This window comes from Gymnogyps californianus, chromosome 2, assembly GCF_018139145.2.
Source record: "Gymnogyps californianus isolate 813 chromosome 2, ASM1813914v2, whole genome shotgun sequence".
Lineage (NCBI taxonomy): Eukaryota > Metazoa > Chordata > Aves > Accipitriformes > Cathartidae > Gymnogyps > Gymnogyps californianus.
Window position 1 is genome coordinate 6,473,240 of NC_059472.1, and position 22,937 is coordinate 6,496,176.

Consider the following 22,937-nt stretch of genomic DNA (forward strand, 5'->3'; position numbering starts at 1 on the left):
CCTGCTTCTCATGGGCTCCTCTCCACAAGCCATAGTTTCTGCCAGCAGCCTGCTGCTGCGTGGACTCTCCATGGGCTGCAGCTTCCTTTAGGGCACCTCCATCTGCGGAGTTCTCCACAGGCTGCAGGGTGGATATCTGCTCCACCATGGTCCTCCATGGGTTGCAGGGGGACAACCTGTGTCACCATGGTCTTCACCACAGGCTTCAGTGGAATCTTTGCTCCAGCACCTGAAGGACCTCATCCTTTCCTTCTTGACTGACCTTGGTGTCTGCAGGGCTGTTTCTTTCACATTTTCTCATTCCTCTCTCACAGCTGCTGTGCAGCATTTTTCACCCTTTCTTAAATATGTTGTCACAGAGGTGCTACTAACATCACTGATTGGATCAAATTTGGCCAGTGGTAGGTCTATCTTGGACTTGGCTGGAGCTGGCTCTGTCTGACATGGGGGCAGCTTCTGGTGTCTTCTCACAGAAGCCTTCCCTGCACCCCCCTGCTACCAAAACCTTGCCACGTAAACCCAATACAACAGTTAAGAAGCTGATGTTTTATTTTCTGTACTATTAAGCAAGGACAAGGCTTTTGTGTTTTGTTTCTCAATATTTCCATTATTTGGCAAGTCAGGCTTGGGAATATACAAGATAATCCTAATCACTATCAAATAATCCCGGGTATTTGTGAGGACCCTTTCATGTCAGAAACCCCAGGTTTTCAGAGCCTCCTTGTGAAAGCAAAGTGTAAGAACTGCACCTTAGAGGAGCTATTTGAACTTCACAGGGCTTGGTTCATAGGGTTTGAAAGAAGTTTGATTTGTAGGGATTGGAACTGAATCAGCTTATATGGGAGCGCAGGGAACGAATCTTCCAAGGGATTCCTTACATCAAGGCTCTCCTTATCTCCATAGTCAGGAGGCTTTATCTGTGCCCAGCAAAGCATTGAAACCCAAGAAGCCAAGAAGTTCAAGCTTCCCACCACACAGAAATCACTTCTCTCTCCATCATTTAAACGTAGACATCATCTGGTCTGTGCCAGCTTTGAAAGAGCAATCATTATTTCTCCAGGTCGCTGAGCTGTTGCAGCTTTGGGATGGTCTGGAGGCTGATCAGCTCTGTTTTCTGAGCCTTTCCAACCACTTTAGAGATAGCTTTAGAGATTGGAGTCATTATCTAAAGCAGGGAAGTGAACAGGAGTTTCCTCATCATAAAACGAAAAAGTGGGAAGGCCCCTTCTTCTGGCCAGAAACAGAGGCTTCTTATTTTGAGAGAGAAAGGGGTTTGATGGGAAAAACAATGATTCAGCAAAGATGCTTTGGTTTAAGACACTATCCTGTAAAGAGGACATTTTTCCCAATATGTTTGCTTGTAATGCTTGGAGCAGCCGCAGGGAACAACAGGTTCTCTGTTAACGTCTGGTTATTGTCAGAGCTGTTATTTGTGCCGTTGTTATTTACTACAGTTTGTTATAACTTTCTCACACCTTCCCACATTCCTTATGAATAAGGACACCTACTTTTCTTGGGATCCCTAAATTTCAGGTTTTCCACTGAAAGTGAGAATTTTGAGTTGCCAACAAGTTACTGAGGGGTAAAAACTGCGCATCAAGATGGGATTAGAGCAGATGGGGTAAGCACAGCTAACAGTTTGAAATAATTGAAAAGGAGAATGAGCCTGTTTTTCTTCCCCATCCTGCTTCATCCATCCCTTTTTCCCACCTTATGCTCTCTCATGCTGGCTTGGGTGCCTGTCTGGCTCCCTGATACAAGAGAGAGGATAAAACACTAATTTGGCAGAAAAAGGGAATGGTATTTTAGTAGGTTATCAAGCTGCTGTATCGGCTGCCTAAGGGATCCAACTCTCAATCTCTGCATCCACTCCTGGAGGAGTGGCATTGTGTGTTCAAAAGGAGGGGTAGATGTTTCCATTGGATCTGGTGAATACATGGATGGGACATTCCTGAACCTATTTATCAAGATACAGGCTAATTATGTTTTCTTCACCTGAATTGGTGGTCTCATCTTTTGTCAAAGATCAAATCATAGAGAAATGGACAATCTCAGCTGCCAAGCTGGCAACTCTACTTCAGCACAGTCTTACATTATTTGTTTCTGAAGACACTTTAAAAAAATATATTTATTAATGCATGTTAAATGAATTAAAGACAGAAACTTCCTTTCTGGGAAAAATAAAAATGTTCAAGTATTATTTCTGTGAAGCAAAGTATATTTAAACAGAAAACAAAGCTCTGAAAATTTGTAGGTGCCTGTCACTGCATCCTGCAAGGCAAAAGTACAGGTAGAGGTCACTGTCAAGACAGGAATGTCTTCTGCCATTTTATATGTGCCAAGGGTATCTGAAACTCCTGCATGGAGCTGGCAGACTTAGCAGGACCTGTGGAGGTGTATGCTCCCTGGAATGGCAAATGGAGGCTAGGAAGAGCGCCGTATCACACCAAAATGGCACTATTTGTCTGTGCTTAGGCATCTGGATCCCTAAGTTTCTGAAGTGTACGTACGCTCTATTTTAGTAGCTATCATTCCTCAGATAGGAAATATTGACATGAAGATTTCAGGTATTAACAAATAGCAAACATTAAAATGAGTACAAATATTTACTAATTTATTTTTCTGATGCATTTAAGTCTACTGAGAGAGATGATAAATCTTTTTTTTTCATTGCAATCTATTAATACTGCACAACTCTTCCTATGTTATTATTATTCTTACTACATTATGCAATGTTTTTAATTGCTGTCTCTCACAAAGTTTTCTAGATGTCTTATACAGATCATTCCCGCTATAAAATCCCAGTGTACTAGAATAGTTGTGATATCTTGTCCCTTTCCATGATGTTCAGAGGAGTGGGCTGTCATATTTTGCAAGGCTTTGCACTTCATATAAAATGCAAGCAAAAATGTGATTTCTGCTAGTCTTTATAACATGCCAAATATCTCTGGGCTGAGTTAGCTGTTATACATAAACACACTGAGAGAATCAAAAGTGATTTGAAAACTTCACAGAAAACTTTTAGGATGGATGGGTGGATGGATGGATAGATAGATAGATAAATGATAGAAATGATTGTGCAGTAAGCCACAAGTATCTTTTCCATTCATATCTATTAGAGATAATAATTCAGGAAGTTCAGCAAAGATTTTAAAACCATCTTGGATGTGTAGTAGTGTTTAGCTAATTGCAGTGTAAACTGCTAGAGCTGAGTGAATTTCAGTATCAAAGGCGCATTTTTGCTTTCTTTTAATTATTATTATTTTTTCATTAAAGAAACACTTTCTATAGGCGGTATCTTTTTTCTTCTTTCCTCTCTCCATTGGAAATGTGGAAAACAGAAATCTAGTCCAGAAAACTGATTCTTTTCGTTAAAAAAAAAAAAAAAAAAAAAGACTTTCAAACATTTCTATTAGTTTGTTTAACACAATGGTAATACTCTAATTTGACGATTTGGCTTTCCTTTAAAAAAAAAAAAAATGCAAAACCAAGCAAACAACCCAAAACAAAACAAAAACCAAGTACCCTACTTTATAGACAGTTCTTCTCGTTCCCCAAATGAAGCCAAGTCACGTGCCTGACTTCCTTACATTATGCTCCCAAGGTGGTAAGCAGCTGTGTTTTCCGTCTCAGATACTTGGTCATAACAATGCTCCCTAGCATCGGTATCGCATACTTGTGCAGAGTGGAAAAGGAGAGCTGCTGAATAATTGTTGGTGTACAACAACCATCTTAACAGACTCTCTGTTATGACTTTGGAAGGAAACTTTGCATAGGCTGCAGGTTTTTAAGCTACATATTTCTCAATTCACAATATCATTTAATGACTCTAAAAGACAATTTTCTTGCTATACTAGAAGAAAAAGAAACTGTAGAAAGTTAAATACAAAATACATTTTAAAAGCTCAGAAGGACAATTATAAAACCAGCCAAAACTGTAGCTTATCTAATTTAAGTATCTTTTATTGAACTGCATGACTAGTTCCTATGAATGGTGAAATATTGTGCAGCATTGTATTTCTCTTGCAAAAAATTGATTAAATGGACTCACTAAAATTTTGATTTGGATGGGTTTGATTTCATCATCTCGAAACATATATTATTCTTCAATGAATTATAACAAAGGAGAGGAAACAGAGGGGTAAGTTGCTTGTAGAGATTAGGGTTCACACTAAGAAATCGTATTTGCAGTTACTTAGGATAGTTTTTTCTTAAAGAATCGATCAAACCAAAATGAGACAGTACTGAGCAGACGTTTCAGAGGCAGTTTATTAAGAAAAAGGGGAGAATTAAAGGAGGTAAGGGATCTTTTATTGTGACCTTGACTTATCATGTATTCAAAGGTCAGCTGAAAGTTGCAAAGAAAATCAATTTGTCACATGCTACTCTGCATGAGAGTTTTTGCTGTCAATGACCTGGAGTGAAAACGCTCCACAGACAGTGCCTGACATCCTCACAATAATCAACACACACCTTTGACTTTTCTACCCTGCTGTAATGCCTTTCTCCCCTCCCAGCCTCCCCATGTCTATCTCACTCCAGCAGCTATCATTCAGCTATCTTGAGGCAATGAAAAACAAAATCTGCCTTATGGAGCTGAAAGAAAAGGAGAAAGTGGATCATAGAATCATAGAATGATAGAATGGTTTGGGTTGGAAGGGACCTTAAAGATCATCTAGTTCCAACCCCCCTGCCATGGCCAGGGACACCTTCCACTAGACCAGCTTGCTCAAAGCCCCATCCAACCTGGCCTTGAACACTTCCAGGGAGGGGGCATCCACAACCTCTCTGGGCAACCTGTTCCAGTGCCTCACCACCTTCACAGTAAAGAATTTCTTCCTTACATCTCATCTAAATCTACCCTCTTTCAGTTTAAAGCCATTACCCCTTGTCCTATCACTTGTATGCCCTTGTAAAAAGTCCCTCTCCAGCTTTCTTGTAGGCCCCCTTTAAGTACTGGAAGGCTGCTCTAAGGTCTCCCCGGAGCCTTCTCCTTTTTTAGGCTGAACAACCCCAACTCTCTCAGCCTGTCTTCAGAGGAGAGATGCTCCAGACCTCTGATCATCTTTGTGGCCCTCCTCTGGACTCGCCCCAACAGGTCCATGTCCTTCTTATGTTGGGGGCCCCAGAGCTGAACTCAGGACTCCAGGTGGGGTCTCACGAGAGCAGAGTAGAAGGGGAGAATCACCTCCCTTGACCTGCTGGCCATGGTTCTTTTGATGCAGCCCAGGATATGGTTGGCTTTCTGAGCTGAAAGTGCACCTTGCCGAGTCATGTTGAGCTTCTCATCAACCAACACTCCCAAGTCCTCCTCAGGGCTGCTCTCAATCCACTCATCACCCAGCCTGTATTTGTGCTTGGGATTGCCCCGACCCACGTGCAGGACCTTGCACTTGGCCTTGTTGAACTTTATGATGTTCGCATGGGATGATAAAACCTAATCCATACTGCCTACATCTTCAGACAAAGCTGGTGATGGGAATCCAGATTACTGCTCACCTTTCATTAAAATAGCTTTTGCAGGTGAGAGTTTATAGGCCAAAGATAGGTGAATATCAGAGAATGTTATGAAGCACAGATTTATTGAGGAGATAATGCTTGGGGTGGCTAATGAAGCTGTAACACTGCCATTAACAAGTCTCCCAGGGTCCTCCCTGGGATTCTTTAACTCCCATGATGTTTATTTGGCTTTTTAGCCCCCCTGTATATCCTCAACTCTGATGTACAAACCTCAAACGTACAAGCACAGCAGCTTGGCCGCAAGCACCATCAGGAAGCTGAAGCTATATATTGTATACTCAACAAAGGTCTTACAACAGTGGCATGGGGGAGACGGTCCCCCAGCGCATGGAGTGATGTAAGAAACAGCAGGACATTAGCTATCCTTGATGCAATGGCACATTGAGCTGCTGGTTCTCATTCTGTTGACATCAGGGATGTGTCTGTGCCAAAGATTTTTCATGTCTGTATTTGAATTTAAGAATGAAGTTTTTTAACTGACATGAAGTTGCTGGTTTCGTGTTCTTTTTTTCACATCACTCAATAAAATGTTTAATGAAAAAGGATTTTTAAAAGTGACCAGTGTGTCACAATAAGCTTGCTAGTGTGAGTATCCCCACCTGTACCAGATGAATATGGAGCATTTGAAAGTGCTTTAGAAGGTTTGTTCTTCTATAAATAGAAAGAAATATATCTTTTTGCAATCGTAAAAATCCAAGTCCTATTTAGCCTAGGAAACTGTGATTCCTGAAGAAGAAGAGTCATGCTGAGATCATAAGAACTGAGCAGGAAAAAAACGAAGTAATAAACTGATCGTTCAGTCAGGGGTGGAATTAATGAAGCTTGATTACTGATGCTTCCCCTACCCCCCTACCCCCCCCCCCCCCCCATATGGATTCTCTGATGTCTGGTAATGATGTTCTTAACCTTTTCATCAGTGGGAAATTTTCTCCTCTCCTCAGTCACCTGCTTTCATGGAAATTGTAGGAGTGCAGTACAGCTTGAGCCATGAGTCCACAGACTTTCACTGCCGTTGGATAACATTCAAAAGTTACTCGGGGAATGAAGGAGAAAATGGAAATACTGATTGATGTGAAAACACACAAATATTTATACACCCTTCATGATCATCCAGCAGTTGTTTCCGTAGGGAATTGATTACAAAGAAATATATTTTCAGTAAGACTTCTTAATATATATATTTTTAAAGACAATTATTTCCGTTCAATTTTAACATCTTGCATAAAGGAAGTCTAGGATGACTCCGATATAGTCTGCTCCAGAAGTAGACAGGAATTTTAGTTCCATTGCATTGACATCAAATGCAAGATCAAAGTACATGCTTGATTTTAGAGCACTTCTGAATTACTTCAGTGAGGCCAGTTCTACAAATAGAGAACTAGATTATCTTCTAATCAGTCGTGCTTGTTTCCCAGTTCTGTATTCAGATGCTTTGGAGAAAAGCATAGTTTTCCCAAGAACCTCACCAACACTCCACCCCCATAAGCAACAGGGATATTGGGTATGGGAGATGGTAGAGATGAAACATGCTGGGAGCAATCACTTCATTTTTATCACTAGGGATTGATTTGAATTACAAGAAAGTGTTATCTAGATTAAGCTACATATCTCACATCTGCTTGGTAGACCCAAAAGACAAAGAAATCATTGTGATTTATCTGTATCAAATTTCAACAGCTAAAGCTATGTCTTCCCTAAGAGAAAGATGTGAGTTTGTTCTCGTCAAGATTACAGTCTGGAAATAAATTACGTGTGCAGACAATACATTGAAAGTTTTACCTTTGTTTTGGTGGGTTGGAGTAAGTTTGGGAGAAGGAAGAAAGGGAGTGTGATAGTCTGTCTTTTGTGTATTGTGGTTTCTAGGAGCGAGTGTATGTGAAGAAAAATTTAAATTTTGGTTTTGAAGATCTATGCAGATTAGATGTTTAATCTCTCTGTTTACTTTTCATTCACTGTTGTTTTCAGCCTGCATTTCTTTCAAGACAATTCAGTTTTTAGCTTACAATACCCAAAGCTAGGATTTGGACAGCTACATGAAAATTATAAGGAATACCATAGTTTCAGATTATATTTTTATTTCAAGAAAAAAACTCATTGGGCTGAAGTTTATAAAAACTTGGGAGCCTTTTTTTTTTTTTTTTTGATTGTTGATTTCTTTTGAAAAGATAGGTCAAACTGAAATTGACAGTGCCCCTTAATATAGAATATTAATTATAGATGTACCTAGAGTATATTGTTAGTCAAAGTGGCTAAATAAATAACATGCAAAACATTAATAAATAATAGCATGATTAAAAATCTCTCTTAAACTGTCCAGTGCCACAGAGAACTTGAATAAGGGGGAAAATGTTGAATTTTAAACCCATAATTAAGCTTCACTTTTTACTAAATAACATTTATAGTGTTCAACAACCGAATAGTCTGTTCAGTTAATATATTTGTTGAGAAAACTATTTTTTCTTCAAAAAGTACATTCTGCTTTCCTGTTTTACGTGACAGATTTCCTTTGATGCTTAAGAGGGTTTAATTTTTGTTTTTTTCAGTTAATGATATATTTTTCTGTATTAAACCTTTAATATGGCAGAGAATGAAATAGGAAGAAGAAATTTTTAGGAAACTTCCAGTCATGAAATAAATATACGGAATTATTGACTGGAAACTGAATAGCAAACTGAAACCTGAACTTTGTATGGAGATGTCATACAGACAGTAGCTATAAGAACAGAGGTGTGATAATAAAAAGTTGCCCTCATGTACAGTAGCTGTGCAAAATAAGAGAAGCTTATTTTACTCATGTTTTCTCTAGATTGAAGGCTTTCTCAACTGCATCAAGTTAGTGTAGATTGATCCCATTAATAACTGAAAAAATGTATATTTTTTCATGGCAATTTAAGCTCTTCTTTGGACACTCCCTCCTGACAGCGCTTGACTTTACGGGGAGCCCTGCTGCTTGGCTATAGGAATGACCAGAGGTCTAGCACAGGAATAACCCAGGAGATTTTTCCAAGGGTGACCTTCAGCAGCAGCAGTGCCTACAACAATCCTTCCCACCTTGCCTCACCTGCCATCTTTATTTACCATGTAAACAGATTGCAAATCTCAAGCTGTCCTATCTCTCCTTACAGAGCATGAATCAAGCAGAAAATTTGGCTCCTTGAGAGGCAGCAGGGTTCTCCCAGAAAAACTTCTGACACAGCCTTACCCCCAAAACCAGGTGAGATTTTTCCATCATTTTGTACTCTGACTCAATGCAATCTTTGTGTATTGATTATAAGGACACAAGGCACAACACCTGATTTCAGAGCACTTCTGGGACTGCTCTTTCAGAGTTACAGCTGCCCAGGATTTTATTATTTTATTTTATTTTATTTTATTTTGTTAATAGTTTTTTTAAGTTGAAGATTTTGATCCTTTGCATGGACATGTTTCTTAGGGTGCCACATTGATTGCCAGTCCACCAGTGAAATCACATTTTTTCTCTCTGTGTGCTGCCTTGTGGTGAGATCAGGGTTAATCCACAGCCCACATAATCTGTAGGATCCTTCTTGGTCTCCAAGCGCCCAGCTGAGTTTGCATGTGCTTGTCCAAATATTGATCTTCTCCCTCTCCTGTACACTGCATGGAGGGGAAAGAATATGTGATTTGTTGTTCCTTGTAATTAAACAGTGATTAATTTTGTTATTAAAATGTTCTCTATGAACAGTGTTAATAAAATCTCTAAAAATAAAGTATTCTTAAAAATAGGTTTGTTTATGCAATTTGGCAAACTCATTTTTTCTTGGAAAATCTTTTGCCTCTGATATTGTGTGTCTCTGCATGTCAAAGACAAGACTACACATTTTTAGAGAGTGGGGTATCAGTAATCAAGACCTGTCATGCAGATCTGCTGGGAGAATTTTGCCTTTATTGTCTTTTCCATAACAAGCTGGTACCTAGTTCATGTCAGTGGGACTCATTTGATGTGTTATAATGAGAGATGCAGTTGTGCCAGTCCTGTGCAAAGTAAAAAACGGGTCAGAAAAGTTTACCAAGGATCATGCTAATGAGTTCAGTGTCCAAGATGTACGAAAAAGAAGTCTCTTCTCAAATGTTGCTGTTAGACAAGCAGCTTTATTCTTCTGCCAATTTTACAGCCTCCTACTCAGCACTTAATTTAAAAAAGAGGGATACCTAGTTCAGTATAGTCTCCTGTGAATTCCCATGGATTAAATGGAACAGCAATACTTTTTACCTACAGCAAAAGAAAGTGAAGGTTAGTTCTGAGTAAGGACTACAACTCTAGGTAGGGGGTTTTTTGTTGTTTTGTTTTAAAATTTGTGATCATGTAAGAGACTGGTAGTTCACAGTATTTTACAGCTCTCTGACTGAGCTTACAGCAGTTCTTATTTACACTTTGGTGGCATCCTAAGATTTCATGTGTAGTATTGTTAAAACCACGTATCCAAAGAAAACAGAAAATCCCCCAAACCTCATTCTATTTCAGTACGTCTCAGGGCTTTGGGAGGGGTGGTGGGGTGTGTGTTCAACTTCCCAAATTTTAAGCATTTAACTTACATTGAAGTCAAAATTTCCATTTCTACTTCTCTTTCACAGGGGAAAGATGGTGGTTATAGACATATCTTTATTTTAAAAAGAAGTAAAAATTATCAGATGTTACAACTAAAAGACTTGGTGTAAAATTACAAAGATGAGTGACAAGGCCCTCAGGATAGAAATGCCACTGTGCTGTGTGCAGAGCACATCTGCACTGCCATCCTCACCAAGCAGATGTGATTGCTTAAAAACCAGACTTGATGTGAAAGCAGTCATTTAGACTCTGACCTCAGACACTGTAGTAGAAGTTCACTTTTATTACATGCCTTACCTTGATTTTGCATCATTAACTGATCAGCAGCTGGTTCATTCCACTTTTTTCTCTCTTTCTTGCACATACAGGATGCACTTACCTATATTGGTAATATTCAAGTGTTAAAAAAAAAGATTTATTATATACCTATCTTGTCAGTATCTGTCAGGAAGATGTTATTCCTATTCTGCAGATAGGAAAAGAACTCACTAACTGTGGGATTTATCTCACCTAATTTAGACCCCTGTAATGAAGCTCTCTCCATCTGAGCTGGTCAAGAGAACTCTCTATATAGCAAATGGAGAGAAATGGGTACAATTCATCTTCCCTATTCTGTATCTCCTGTAAGATGAAAGCACTCCTACACTAGAAATGTATATTTATTTCCATTGACCATAAAAGAGAGCTCAGATACAGATGTCTGCAAAGTGAAGGTGTGATGTACCCTATCCTAACAGAGTGAGCAATCTTCCCAAAATAACATTTGTATTCTATGGATATTTCTACACACAGCATTCAAATACCAAGGTAACTTCACACTAGTTCTCACTGTAGGCTAATATACTTTGCTCAGAACTGCTATAATAAACTACTACTCAGGTCTGAAAAAAAGAGCTGAGATCTATAGCCACACTGCAAATGCCTTAACAGCAGGGTATTTATGCTTTCAGCACCAGCAAGGGACTAAACATTGGAGTTCAAGTCTACAGTTTTGACCACTGCATTATTTTTCTTTGTGAATTAAGACCACATGGGAACTAGTGGTAGAGGGAAAGTCCTGGAGCAGCTCACCCAAGAGACAGAACTGCATCCTTGAGACATTACATGTTCTTCTACAGATCCCTTGCTGACCCACAAGGTTATGCAGTAAGTCTCACATGTCACCCTACCATGAGAAGATGCTGGAATACCAGCGTCTGTGTTTTTGCAGATCAGTACAGGAACTCCTCTTGTATGAGATTTCTCTTCTGAGGTGCTCTTTAGGAAACTAACCTTCAGTTGAAGGTTAACATGTTAGCATGGAGTGCTGGAAATAAATTTCTCACACCTAATGCTTACACAGAGCATTTTCCAGGCACAGCAAAATACCCATGTCCTTAGGGGAAATTTTCCAGGCCGCATCTTCTCTACCACAATGTCAAAAAGTAATCAGTTTATAATTGCGGTATGTCCTTTATTGCTAATAGCAACCTGCCCACATGGGACAGGGTAAAGGAATAAAAGAGATTAAAAAATATATTTTAAGGTTGCTTATTTCTTGCCTTATAGCACTGGTAATATAATTTATTCTTTGTTTTGGTCTATAAAGACTTGTGTTTACTATAAAGAAAAATATCCAGACCGAAGTTCCTTCAGGAGACTTGGGGGAAAAAAACCCTATAATAGCATCCTCAAATCACTCAGAATGTCAATGTTCATTAGAAGCAACTTGATTATTCTAGTTACATTATAGAAATCTGAGTCTTTATTTAGAAAAAAAACATCATTCATTACCTTCTACATGAATAATTTGCCCTCTCCTGCAACCCATCCCTTTGGGGGGCCCTTGCTTTAGATGATCTAATTCTGTCAATATAAAGGCATCAGTACCTCTGTGGAAACTGTATGCCTTTATAAATCATTGTGTTAGAGAATACATTGCAGTATGCTCTGTGACTATGTGGAACTGTGAGAGGGCTGCACTATGACAAGCTAAGTATTGAGACCTCGAGCATGTGTTATACTCTGAAATAAACTTTTTACCCATTACTGAACTCAAGGGCAAGTGGCACACACTCAATTAGAAGAAAGGTTTGCATATTGTCAACAAGAAGGAGCAAAGCAGCCAGCATAGTGTGGTTGCTATCCAAGGCTACGCTCCTATCGGATCTCATAAAACAGAGATGGGGTCAACCCAGTACTCAAGGAGAACAGCCTTGAAAGAGAAGCACTGGAGGATGCTGTGCATGTGGTTAATTCTCTCTCTGCTACTCTTGCTTCAGTCCCTAAAGAAGTAAAGTTTCTTACTGGTCTTGTGGCTAAAAGGGGTTACCTTTTTTCCCTTCCCTTCCTTTTTTTTTTTTTTTTTTTTTTTTTTTTCCTTTTTTCCCTTCCCTTCCCTTCCCTTCCCTTCCCTTCCCTCATACAAAATCAGTTCTTATGACTTACCCCATTGTTAGTTCTCTTACTGTACCTTGGTTTGAAGTTGGATTAAGCAAATGCTCTCACATAACGATCCAATAGCTTTGGATTTTTAGTAGGGTTTTTTTCTAATATATTCCTTAGAATTTCTTTAAAAGTTCATCTGATATAAAGACAAGTTTGTTTCCACTTTTCACTGTGAAAAATTGTTGCATCAGCATCTATTTACACATGAAACATAATCTGAATAAAAAGATACACATTTAAAGTTGAATGATCGTTCCATATTAGCATATCAATATCTATTCTTATTCAGAAAGCAGAGAATTTCTTACTAGTCTGGTTAAATCTATTTTGGAACAATAAAGTTATTTCAGAATAACAGCATCCACATATAATATTGTCTAGAACATATAGTCCAAAGTGACTATGGGTATAGATAAACCTTAGCTGCTGGCATGCCAAAACTTCACCAGCTGAAGAGAAAAAAATGGTTGAGACTGAACCAAGTTGCACCAGGTGTATCAACTACTGAAAGCTCTTTGCTTTTGTGTAGACTTTCTCCTTGTCCAGGTCAATTGGTGATGAGATTAATTAAGTTCTTGACTTTCTCTTGCGGCAGGATGAATTCAAAGGCTTTGTGTAAATTATAGTTGTTGCAATTAATTAGTCTTCAGACTGAGAACAGGGGAGTTATTTTCAGTCCTAGTTTGTGGAAAAGACAGTATCTGTGTTTGGATAGTCTGTGTATAGACATGCATGATTGTGTTAGAAAGCCTGGGCCTGAAAATTGTTTCCTTCGCTGGCCAAGTTCAAACCAAATTATGGTAAGATATTTGTCCTAAATTATGCTGCTAAGGTATAGAAGCATTTAGTTAACACTCTTGCAGTAGCATAGAAGTTTTGTCCATTGATAACGATTCTTGTCTATTACAGAATAGTGTTGTTTCATGTCTAACAAACACTTGAAAACATACAACTTACATGTAAAGACATAAGAAGCAGTTTCTTCATCTAGGAGCTGGTTTGACTTACATGAGAATATTTGACAGCAGGTTGAGGGAGGTTGTCCTTCCCTCTACTCAGCACTGGTGAGGCCACACCTGGAGTGCTGGATCCAGTGCTGAGCTCCCAGTACAAGAGATAAATGGACATACAGGAGGGAGTCCAGTGAAGGGTCACAGAGGTGGTTAAGGGTCTGGAGCACCTGATGTATGAAGAAAGGCTGAGAGAGATGGGACTGTTCATCCAGGAGAAGAGAAGGCTCAGAGGGGGACCTTATTAATGTATATCAATACCTGAAGAGAGGGTGCAAAGAGGACGGAGCCAGGCTCTTTTCAGTGCTACCCAGTGACAGGACCAGAGGCAACAGGCACAAACTGAAACACAGGAGGTTCCTTCTGAACATCAGGAAGATTTTTTTACTGTGAGAGTGATCGAGCAGTGGCACAGGTTGCTCAGAGAGGTTGTGGAGTCTCCCTCCTTGGAGATATTCAAAAGCTGTCTGGACACAGTCCTGGGCAACTGGCTCTAGGTGGCCCTGCTTGAGCAGAGGGATCAGACAAGATGACCTCCAGGGTCCCTTCCAACCTCAACCGTTCTGTGTTTCTGTGATTCTGTAATGTACTGGGCTTCCCAAGATCCCAGAAGCAATTAAGCTGCAGGATCTTTTTCTCCACCAACAGCGATGATTTGCATTTCTAAAGACTCTCAGAGAGTGAAGTCCTTGTGATCCCTGTAGCACAATACCTGTTACCTTGGTTGAAAGGTGTGTAAAGGAAAAGAAAGATTCCTGCATACAAAAATGTCACATATATGCATCTATGTAAAGGCCAGGACTGATCTTGTTCATGATACATTCACAGACAGAATATTTCAGGCTCTGTTCTGCTGTCCTGTTCTAGCCATATTATGCCATTTGTAGAGATTACCATTCACATCATCCCTGCTCCTCTCAGAAAGGTTACCAGCCCTTCTGACCTGCTGGCTGAGCTGTTCCTTGATCCTGATTTAACCCAGTTCAATAAAAATGGGACAGGTAAGTTTAAAAATAGCATATCTTTGTTAACTTGGCTCATGGAGACTGAAGTAATTTTGGTAGCTGCATTTCAAGCACATGAAGCAAAGATCAAAGGGACACATTGGCAGGGAGGCAGTGACAAGAAGCTATAGTAGGCTGTGGTGAAAGGCTCTTCACTGGCACTGCTGCACCTGCAAAAATAAGTCTCTCAATAGTTAGAATAGCAGCTCAGTAGTTAACACCTACAGTGTTCTCATCTCTGTTAGCAAAAAGTACAGAAATGAGAGGGAATATTAAGATTTATTTGGTTTTTCTCAAAGTAGTGTTCAAATTCCATGCAATCTTTAATGAAGCTCTTTTTACTTTCACATGGAAAAACACTACAGACATGGAGACAAGAGTCCTTAAGTTATCATATCTAGCCTTGGGCACTGAGCTGAAGCATTAACACTGGGAAAGCTTTCCTAGGCTCTCTGTCGCATCAGTGAGTTCAGGCCACCAAAGATCTCTCTCTGCCTCGGAAGGTGCTTGTCTCTTCCATGGTTTTTGAGGGACCCTAGAGCAATTACACTGTTACATTTACAGGCATTTCTTTACCAAAAGGGTGGTCAAACACTGGGACAGGCTTCCTAGAGACGTGATTGATGCCCCAAGCCTGTCAGTGTTTAAGAGGCATTTGGACAATGCCCTTTACAACATGCTTTAACTTTTGGTCAGCCCTGAATTGGTCAGGCAGTTGGACTGGATGATCATTGTAGGTCCCTTCCAACTGAAATAGTCTCGTCTCGTCTTGTCTTGTCTCGTGTCGTGTCGTGTCGTCTCTTCTCTTTTCTCTTCTCTCTTCTCTTCTCTTCTCTTCTCTTCTCTTCTCTTCTCTTCTCTTCTCTTCTCTTCTCTTCTCTTCTCTTCTCTTCTCTTCTCTCCTATCCTATCCTATCCTATCCTATCCTATCCTATCCTATTCATTTATCTGAGCGGAAGACAGACTGGAGTGGCTAACACAAGTCACACAAATATACAGCAGTGAAATAGAGGAACTTTGTGCTGGTAAGAAAACGTTCTTTCCCTCTAGGTGCTCCCTTCTCAGTGACAGGGGAAGTACCCAGCTTCCCCTGACATTAGGAGTAAGGCAGACACAGGCATGGTTGGAGCAGTGGCAGGATTATTACCCTGCTCCTAGCTGTTTTGATCACCTGCTTGACAGATACCCCCAAACAGCGCTGTTCACATGACTTGCCCCACCTTGGTTTTTGGATTTCTTTTCCCTCTTTTTCCCTCTGCAGAGCTCTTCCCCCTTATTATCTCCATCCCCTCCAAAATAAGCAGCCCACCCACATTTGTCGATTGACCCTAGTTTTGTTCTCCTAGGTCATCAGTATGGTAAAGCTAGTACCTTTATTTTTTAAACTACAGTGTCCTGCAGATTCTTGTTTTGCTGTCTAGTAACACTGGGGATCAAGGTGGAACAGCTGCATAATAATTACTACCAGCTTTGTTATTTGTGAAATCCTTCAATTCCTAATGTTGTTGTCTTGTTAGACATGCCACAACTCATGGTGGACCACCTGGATGCACAAGAGCCCTTTGCTACTCTCTGTTCCTTTATGCCAGTTAGCACTGAGAAATCTAGTGTTGTCTGTGGTTTTGATCCCAGAAATTTCACCTGTACTATACCCTTTCTGGATCACAGCAATATTTTTCATTGCACCTATTTTGCATTGCCATTACAGTACATATCAAGAGAGTTTGAGACAGGCTGAAATATAGACATTTATGTCTACATTAGTAAACAAAAAAGGACTTTGTATCTCGAACTGCTATGAAAATTGGGAAAATATGGATTATGACCATACAGCTAACTGCCTCACCAAAACAGAGTGACTCCATCCATACTGCCTATTGGGAACTTTCCCTGGCCCATGGTGTCCTCCAAATTAGGGATGGGCATTGTCTGGGAGAGTGCCTGGTGGCAGGGCCAAAACTGGGCCAAGGAAGTTCTGAGTATTAAAGGGTGTGGATGATCATGTGTCAGTGCTTGAGTCAATTCCCTGGCCTTGCTTAATTTTCTAGTATATATGTAGTCATTAGGAGACATGATAAACACAGACAATATGATCCCTGGTTTCTCTTTTGGTTGATAGTAGTATTATGCTACAATCCTATTGCAAAGAAGGTGAAGACATCATTAGCACAGCTACTAAGGACAGACCATTTCGAAATACATCCTGAAACATGAGGAGTGATTCTGTACTGACTTCCTCAGATTTTAATCTGGGCCACATTCACATTATTTCCGCTACCTACATGGAACTTTTCCAGAACCAGACCTGTGCAGGTCTGAAGGAGGCCATGGAGGAAATTTTACTGCATAAAATTTCATTTTTCATTCAAATTATTATTCATGTGTGCCAATATCTAGACTTCCAAATGCAGCAGTTCTTAAGTTTACATCCTGCAGATCACACAATAGCATAAATAGAATTAATTTATGTACATTTTTGTAAATATAATTAGCAACAAGTGAGGCAGAAGAGAATAAAAGAGAATGGGAACAAGAGGAGAGCATTGGCTTACTTTTCAAATCCTGCACATAATCTGCTCTATCCATATTCCATTCCAGCATAAGATAATATGCCACCTGCATATAGTATTAAACCACGCTCCCATTTCTCCATTTGAATTGTATATTTCAAAACCTGGAATAAGGACACCAGAGTTTTAACCTTTCATTTTCCAGCAGGATAAGAGATAAGACAAGTAATGTAGACATTAATCAAGACTTCCCTATAAAAGAGGAAATATTTAAAAAACTCCTGAAAGAGGCTCCCTTATACACACATTCCCCGAAGAGCTGGTTAAAAAAAAAAGAAGAAAGAAAGAAAACAACCCCACTCAACTTTCTGATAAGAAAAACTTTCAATTGTAATGATAGTAGCAGCTTTCCAAGGATTGCAGATCCTCCTTTTTAGAGGAGTTGCTTCAGAGTCAGGGTCTCCTGATCACTGCAGCTCAGGCTTGGACACTAGATTACATTTTCTGCTATCTATGTGGGTTTTTTTCCTTTTGTTTTGGGTTTCAGATCTTGAAGAATCAGACCAGAATTTTCTGGAATTGCTTCACAGTGTCACATATTCAGACAGGATATAACACAATTAACTATGAATAAATTCACCGGAAAATGACATTTTGTACTACGTGGAATATGAAATATTGTATTAGGGAAATCACAAAACTATTTGGCTGCTTCAAAGCAAATTAGAGTAAGGTTGCTCTTGTTCCAAACAAGAAAGCAGAGTTATGCATTTATCACCTAGGTACCCTGAAGGGACTAGCATGGATATAAAGAAATAAAGTATATATTAAAGAAGGTTGGATTTTGGAATAACTAAAAAAACCTCAACAAAACAAAACAAAAAACCCCAAACCTAAACAAAAAAAGCAAGATCATTAAATTCTGGCCTCAAAAGTAATGTATCAGAACATAGTGCAGATTATTAGAAAGAAAGAACCATTTAGGTGATAGATCAATAATTTGCTGTACAGAAAACTTTCAAGATCATCTTTAATGGTAAATAAAGGTTTATTTTATAGTACACTTTAACTTATGATGAATGGAAATAATGTATTCAAAATGTCTTTTACAATTAAAAATAACTAATAAATAATGTTTAAATGATATTTAATAATACTTCAAACAATATTTTAAAAAAAATAAATAGATAAATGAAGGCTTATTTATTAGGAATGCATACAAAATTACTTGAAAGAATTGAACTAATAGAAAATGTACTCCAGGCTCAAGTGAGCTTTTTCTACAGATATGTAAAATTTTAAAAGAATTGGCATTTTCAAACTGTTTATTTCCAGCATCATCTTTGAAGCATTTGATTTTGCTTTGCCTTTTCTACCAGGATATTGCTAGCAACTACCTGACTGCAGTTGTAAATAGTATCCCCCCCAAATCCCCTTCTTCCTCATCTTTCCCTTTGATAAATTAAATAAACTGAGAGCTAGTTCCCAATAAATACACAGATTGATTTAGGGAGCCTGAGTTAGAGATGGCAATCTGCAGCACTCTTCTAGGATGTGAGAAAGGTGGGTTTGAGCCCTTGCCATCCTTGAGGATGGAATTTAGCCAACAATCTTTTCTTGATGAATACACCAGTCTCTACACTACTGCACGTGCATGCTCACAGGTGCAAAGGGAAATTTTGCAGGAGCACATACCTGTGAACTTCAGTTTGTTTCCTGAGTGTGTTTGAGAGAGACACAATTCAAACATACCCCTTCTGACAGGCACAGACTGGCTCAGCGTGCTGCCTTTTGCCACTCCTGTGTGAAACACCTACTCGTGTTCATTTCCAGCACAGTGAACCTGTGCAACTGGGGACTGTGAATTTGTCTCCTGGAGGAAAACGTGCCGTTGTTAAGCATTGAAACGCTCAGTGTGGCAACATCTAAATTCTCCGTGAATCTGGGACAAAATGAGGGAACTTGAATCAAAGCATTACCTAAATCATTCATTTGCATTCTCCAGGCTTTGTGAGTGTGCAAAATATGTATGTACATTGTGCTGAATTTCCTTGGGGGAAAAAAAAAGAAATAGAAAATGTTTATTTGTTCCCTCTACCTAAAATGGGAGAAGGGTCCCACAAACAACAGCACTTTGTTAGTGACTTTTGTTTTCAAGCCAGCTGCGGAAACTGATACAGAGAATATGTCAGCATGCTTTATCACCACCATAACCAAATGACACAAAAGGAAAAAGAAAGAAGTAGTGAGAATGGGTAACTAGCACAGGAGAAAGTTCTAATTGCTAAAACAATCTTAAAACTCAGCAAAAAATGATGGGAAAAGCCTGGGGAAGCAGTCTCATTTTGTCAGCTTGGTTTCATGGTAATTACAGTAATAATAAAACTAATTACATCACATAACACCTCTCTGAGGCAGGTGAGAAATGCTGGCAGGGAGGTAATGTCAAGATAGCAGCTGAACATGCATAGTAGGGAAGCCGGATGAAGCTCTTCTCTGAACAGCTCCCATCTAACCATGTAGAGCCCTAAAAAGGGCGAGTTAAGTGAGTAGAAAAACGGCTTTTCTAGAAAAGCAATCATAAGATGCTTGAAGTGATTATTGTTTGTTTGATAAAGGCTTATAACTACAAAAAGAGGCAAAGAGAATTCTTAAATGTCTGCAGTAACCAGTTAAATTGATTGTGCTAACAGCTTTGATTATCAGACAGTCAAGGCTAGGTGATGTGGTTAGGAGAGACATGAGATGATACAAGTTGTTGCTGATGCTCAGAGGAGAAGTCCCATACCACTTTGTCCTCTTCCGTTCCTTGCTGTGTACTCCACTTATACTTTGAGGTGACTCGAGCATCCATCTGGCTTCTCAGGTTCTGACAAAAAAGCTGACAGAACGTTACTCTAGTTTTGGTGGGTTATTTTCCTGCCTGTTTAATGATTTAAAACAAATCACAGAAGGGCCAAACAACTAACAGCTGGTGTTAACAGGGAGGTATGAATGTGTACCTGGGAGCAGCAGTAGCAGGAGTGGGATTGGGGGGGCAGGAGACCTGGGGGAACTGCACATTTTCTGCATCAGGTAATGATTAGACAGGCTCACCTAACAGAGCCTGTCTCTGTGCAGTACTGGTACAAAGAAGAGAACATATCCGGGATCCCTTCCATGGCTGCCAAAATTACATGTTGTGATTATGTTTCTCCAATGACAGTACTGAGGTGCAAGATCTGACTGAATCACTGTGTGGTGTCTTAGATGTTGCCACCACATAACACGTAGATGCCAAAGGCCACGTGAATGCAGCCGGTAGCACATTGTTCATCACAGCATTGTCTAGTGCAGCCCAGCGTAGCCATCTACACTACATCAGTCATCCAAGTTCCTTCTGCAGCCAGCTGACAAACCCCTCTCTAAGACAATTAAGTCCCCTAATTTCAGATATTGCAGACTTGTGATGGGAAGAAATCCTATCCATTAAAGTTAGGTCAGATTACTTTTATATGTGATATATTAGTTTCTCGCCTCTAAAGAATGAAAAATAACACTTCCACGCACCAAGGCAATAAGAGCATGTTAGTAAAAGATGGTGGAAGATCAGACAGCACTCCAAGGCAACTCATTAGCTGGTGAACTGAGCAGGGCCCAGGAGCAATTCCAAGCACTGGAATTCAATCGTCCGTGTTGTTAAATTCATGGAACAGTCCCTGGCATGATTTTGGCAGCGCTCCCAGACAATTCCTGAGCATAATTTAGATGTTAGTACTCTCAATAAAGAACATGAGCAAGGCCATGTTAGTTAGGCAACTAACTCTCTAGTTATGGATGCAAGTTATGGATCTAGTTATGGATGCAAGCCTCTTTGTGCTGCTGCTAGGTTCCATGTCAGGGATCATAGCAAGGAGTGCTTAGCAGTTTTAGACATGCTGTGCAAGTGTATAAGACAAATATACCATTGATCTGCAGCTGTATTTAATAGAAGTGATTGGAGGTGTCTGGTGTAACACACAGTTTCTTCACAGTGTGCAGTTAAAGGCAGAGCTTTTAGTCAGAAGTCTTCATTTATGGATCTCAAAGCAACTGTATTGGGTTTACATGGCAAGATTTTGGTAGCGGGGGGCTGCAGGGGTGACTTCTGTCAGAATACACCAGAAGCTGCCCCCATGCTCGACAGCCAATTCCAGCTGGCTCCAAGACGAACCCACTGCTGGCGAAAGTTGAGCCAATCAGTGATGTAGTGCCTCTGTGATGATAACATATTTAAGAAAAGGGAAAAAATGCTGTGCAACAGCAACTGAGAGAGAGGAGTGAGAATATGAGAGAGAAACAACTCTGCAGACACCAAGGTCAGTGAAGAAGGAGGAGGAGGTGCTCCAGGCACTGGAGCAGAGATTCCACTGCAGCCCGTGGGGAAGACCATGGTGAGGCAGGCTGTCCCCCCGCAGCTCAAGGAGGACCATAGTGGAGCAGATATCCACACTGTAGCCTGTGGAGGACCGCATGCTGGAGCAGATGTATATGCCCTGAAGGAAGCTGCAGCCCATGGAAAGTCCATGCAGGAGCAGGCTCCTGGCAGGAACTGTGGCCTGTAAAGAGGAGCCCACACTGGAGCAGTCCATTCCTGAAGGACTGTACCCCATGGAAAAGACCCATACTGGAGCAATTCTTGAAGAACTGCAGCTCATGGGAAGGATCCACACTGGAGCAGTTCGTGAAGGACTGTATCCTGCAGGAGGGACCCCACACTAGAGCAGGGGAACATCGTGAGGAGGAAGGAGCAGCAGAGATGCTTTGTTAGGAACCAACTCCAACCCCCATTCCCCATCCCCCCTGCACTGCTCGGGGTGAGTGGGGAGGAGGTAGAAGAGCTGGGAGTGAAGTTGAGCCTGAGAAGAAGGGAGGGGTGGGGAAGGTGTTTTTAGTTTGGTTTTTATTTCTCTCTATCCTGTTCTGTTTAATTGGCAATAAATTAAATTAATTTCCCCAAGTCGAGTCTGTTTTGTCCATGATGGTAATTGGTAAGTGATATCCCTGTCCTTGTCTTGACCCATCGTATTTCTCCCAATGTCCTGTTGATGGAGGAGGAGTGATAGAGCAGCTTGGTGGGCACCTCGTGCCAGCCATGGTCAACCCACCACAGCAACTTTAAAGACAAGGTAACTGTTGGAGCTGCATTTTTAAAAACAAGTTTTCTTAACACACCAAAACTTTTTGAAATAAGAAGTGCAATGATCTTTTAATCATGATTTGACAAAAAAGTCAAAATGTTCAGTATGTACAAAATGTTAAAAAAATTGAAACCCTGGGAAGGAAGAAATATGGATGGGTAAGTCAAAACATTTAAGTTTGAAAATTTGAAAGGATTTACTATCAATCTGGTATGTGTGACAATATAAATTAATCAGAAATTCAAAATTAGAAGTTTTTAAAAACTGGGGGAGAAAAAGTCCCTAGAAACATATTGTAGTATCCAGAATTTCATTTTTCAAAATTTGACTGTTTATATCAGTCAAAGCATGTTTTTGCCTTCAGAAGTGTAGGTTCTAATAAATCGGTATTCTCTGTTGGAGAAAAAATTATGGTAAAAATGAATTACCAACCAACTGTGGCACGTCCTGGGAACTGAAGCACGGAACAAGAAATAATTGCAAAGGCTGATTAACAGAATTAAATCTTTACTAGGAGATGCTATTATTTTGAAACACTGATCCAGAGCCAAATGAAAGGAACAGGAAAAATTCGATTATTTTCTTCTGGCTCTGAAATCGAGCCTTTAATTCAAAACTTCATGGGTTCAAATTTGTTGGTTAGAACTTGTGAGAGGAAGGCAGTTGCACTGTCCAACAGAGGATAAGTTTCATCAGGTGGATATGAGGAAGAGCCTCTTACTGTACCTTACTACCATCA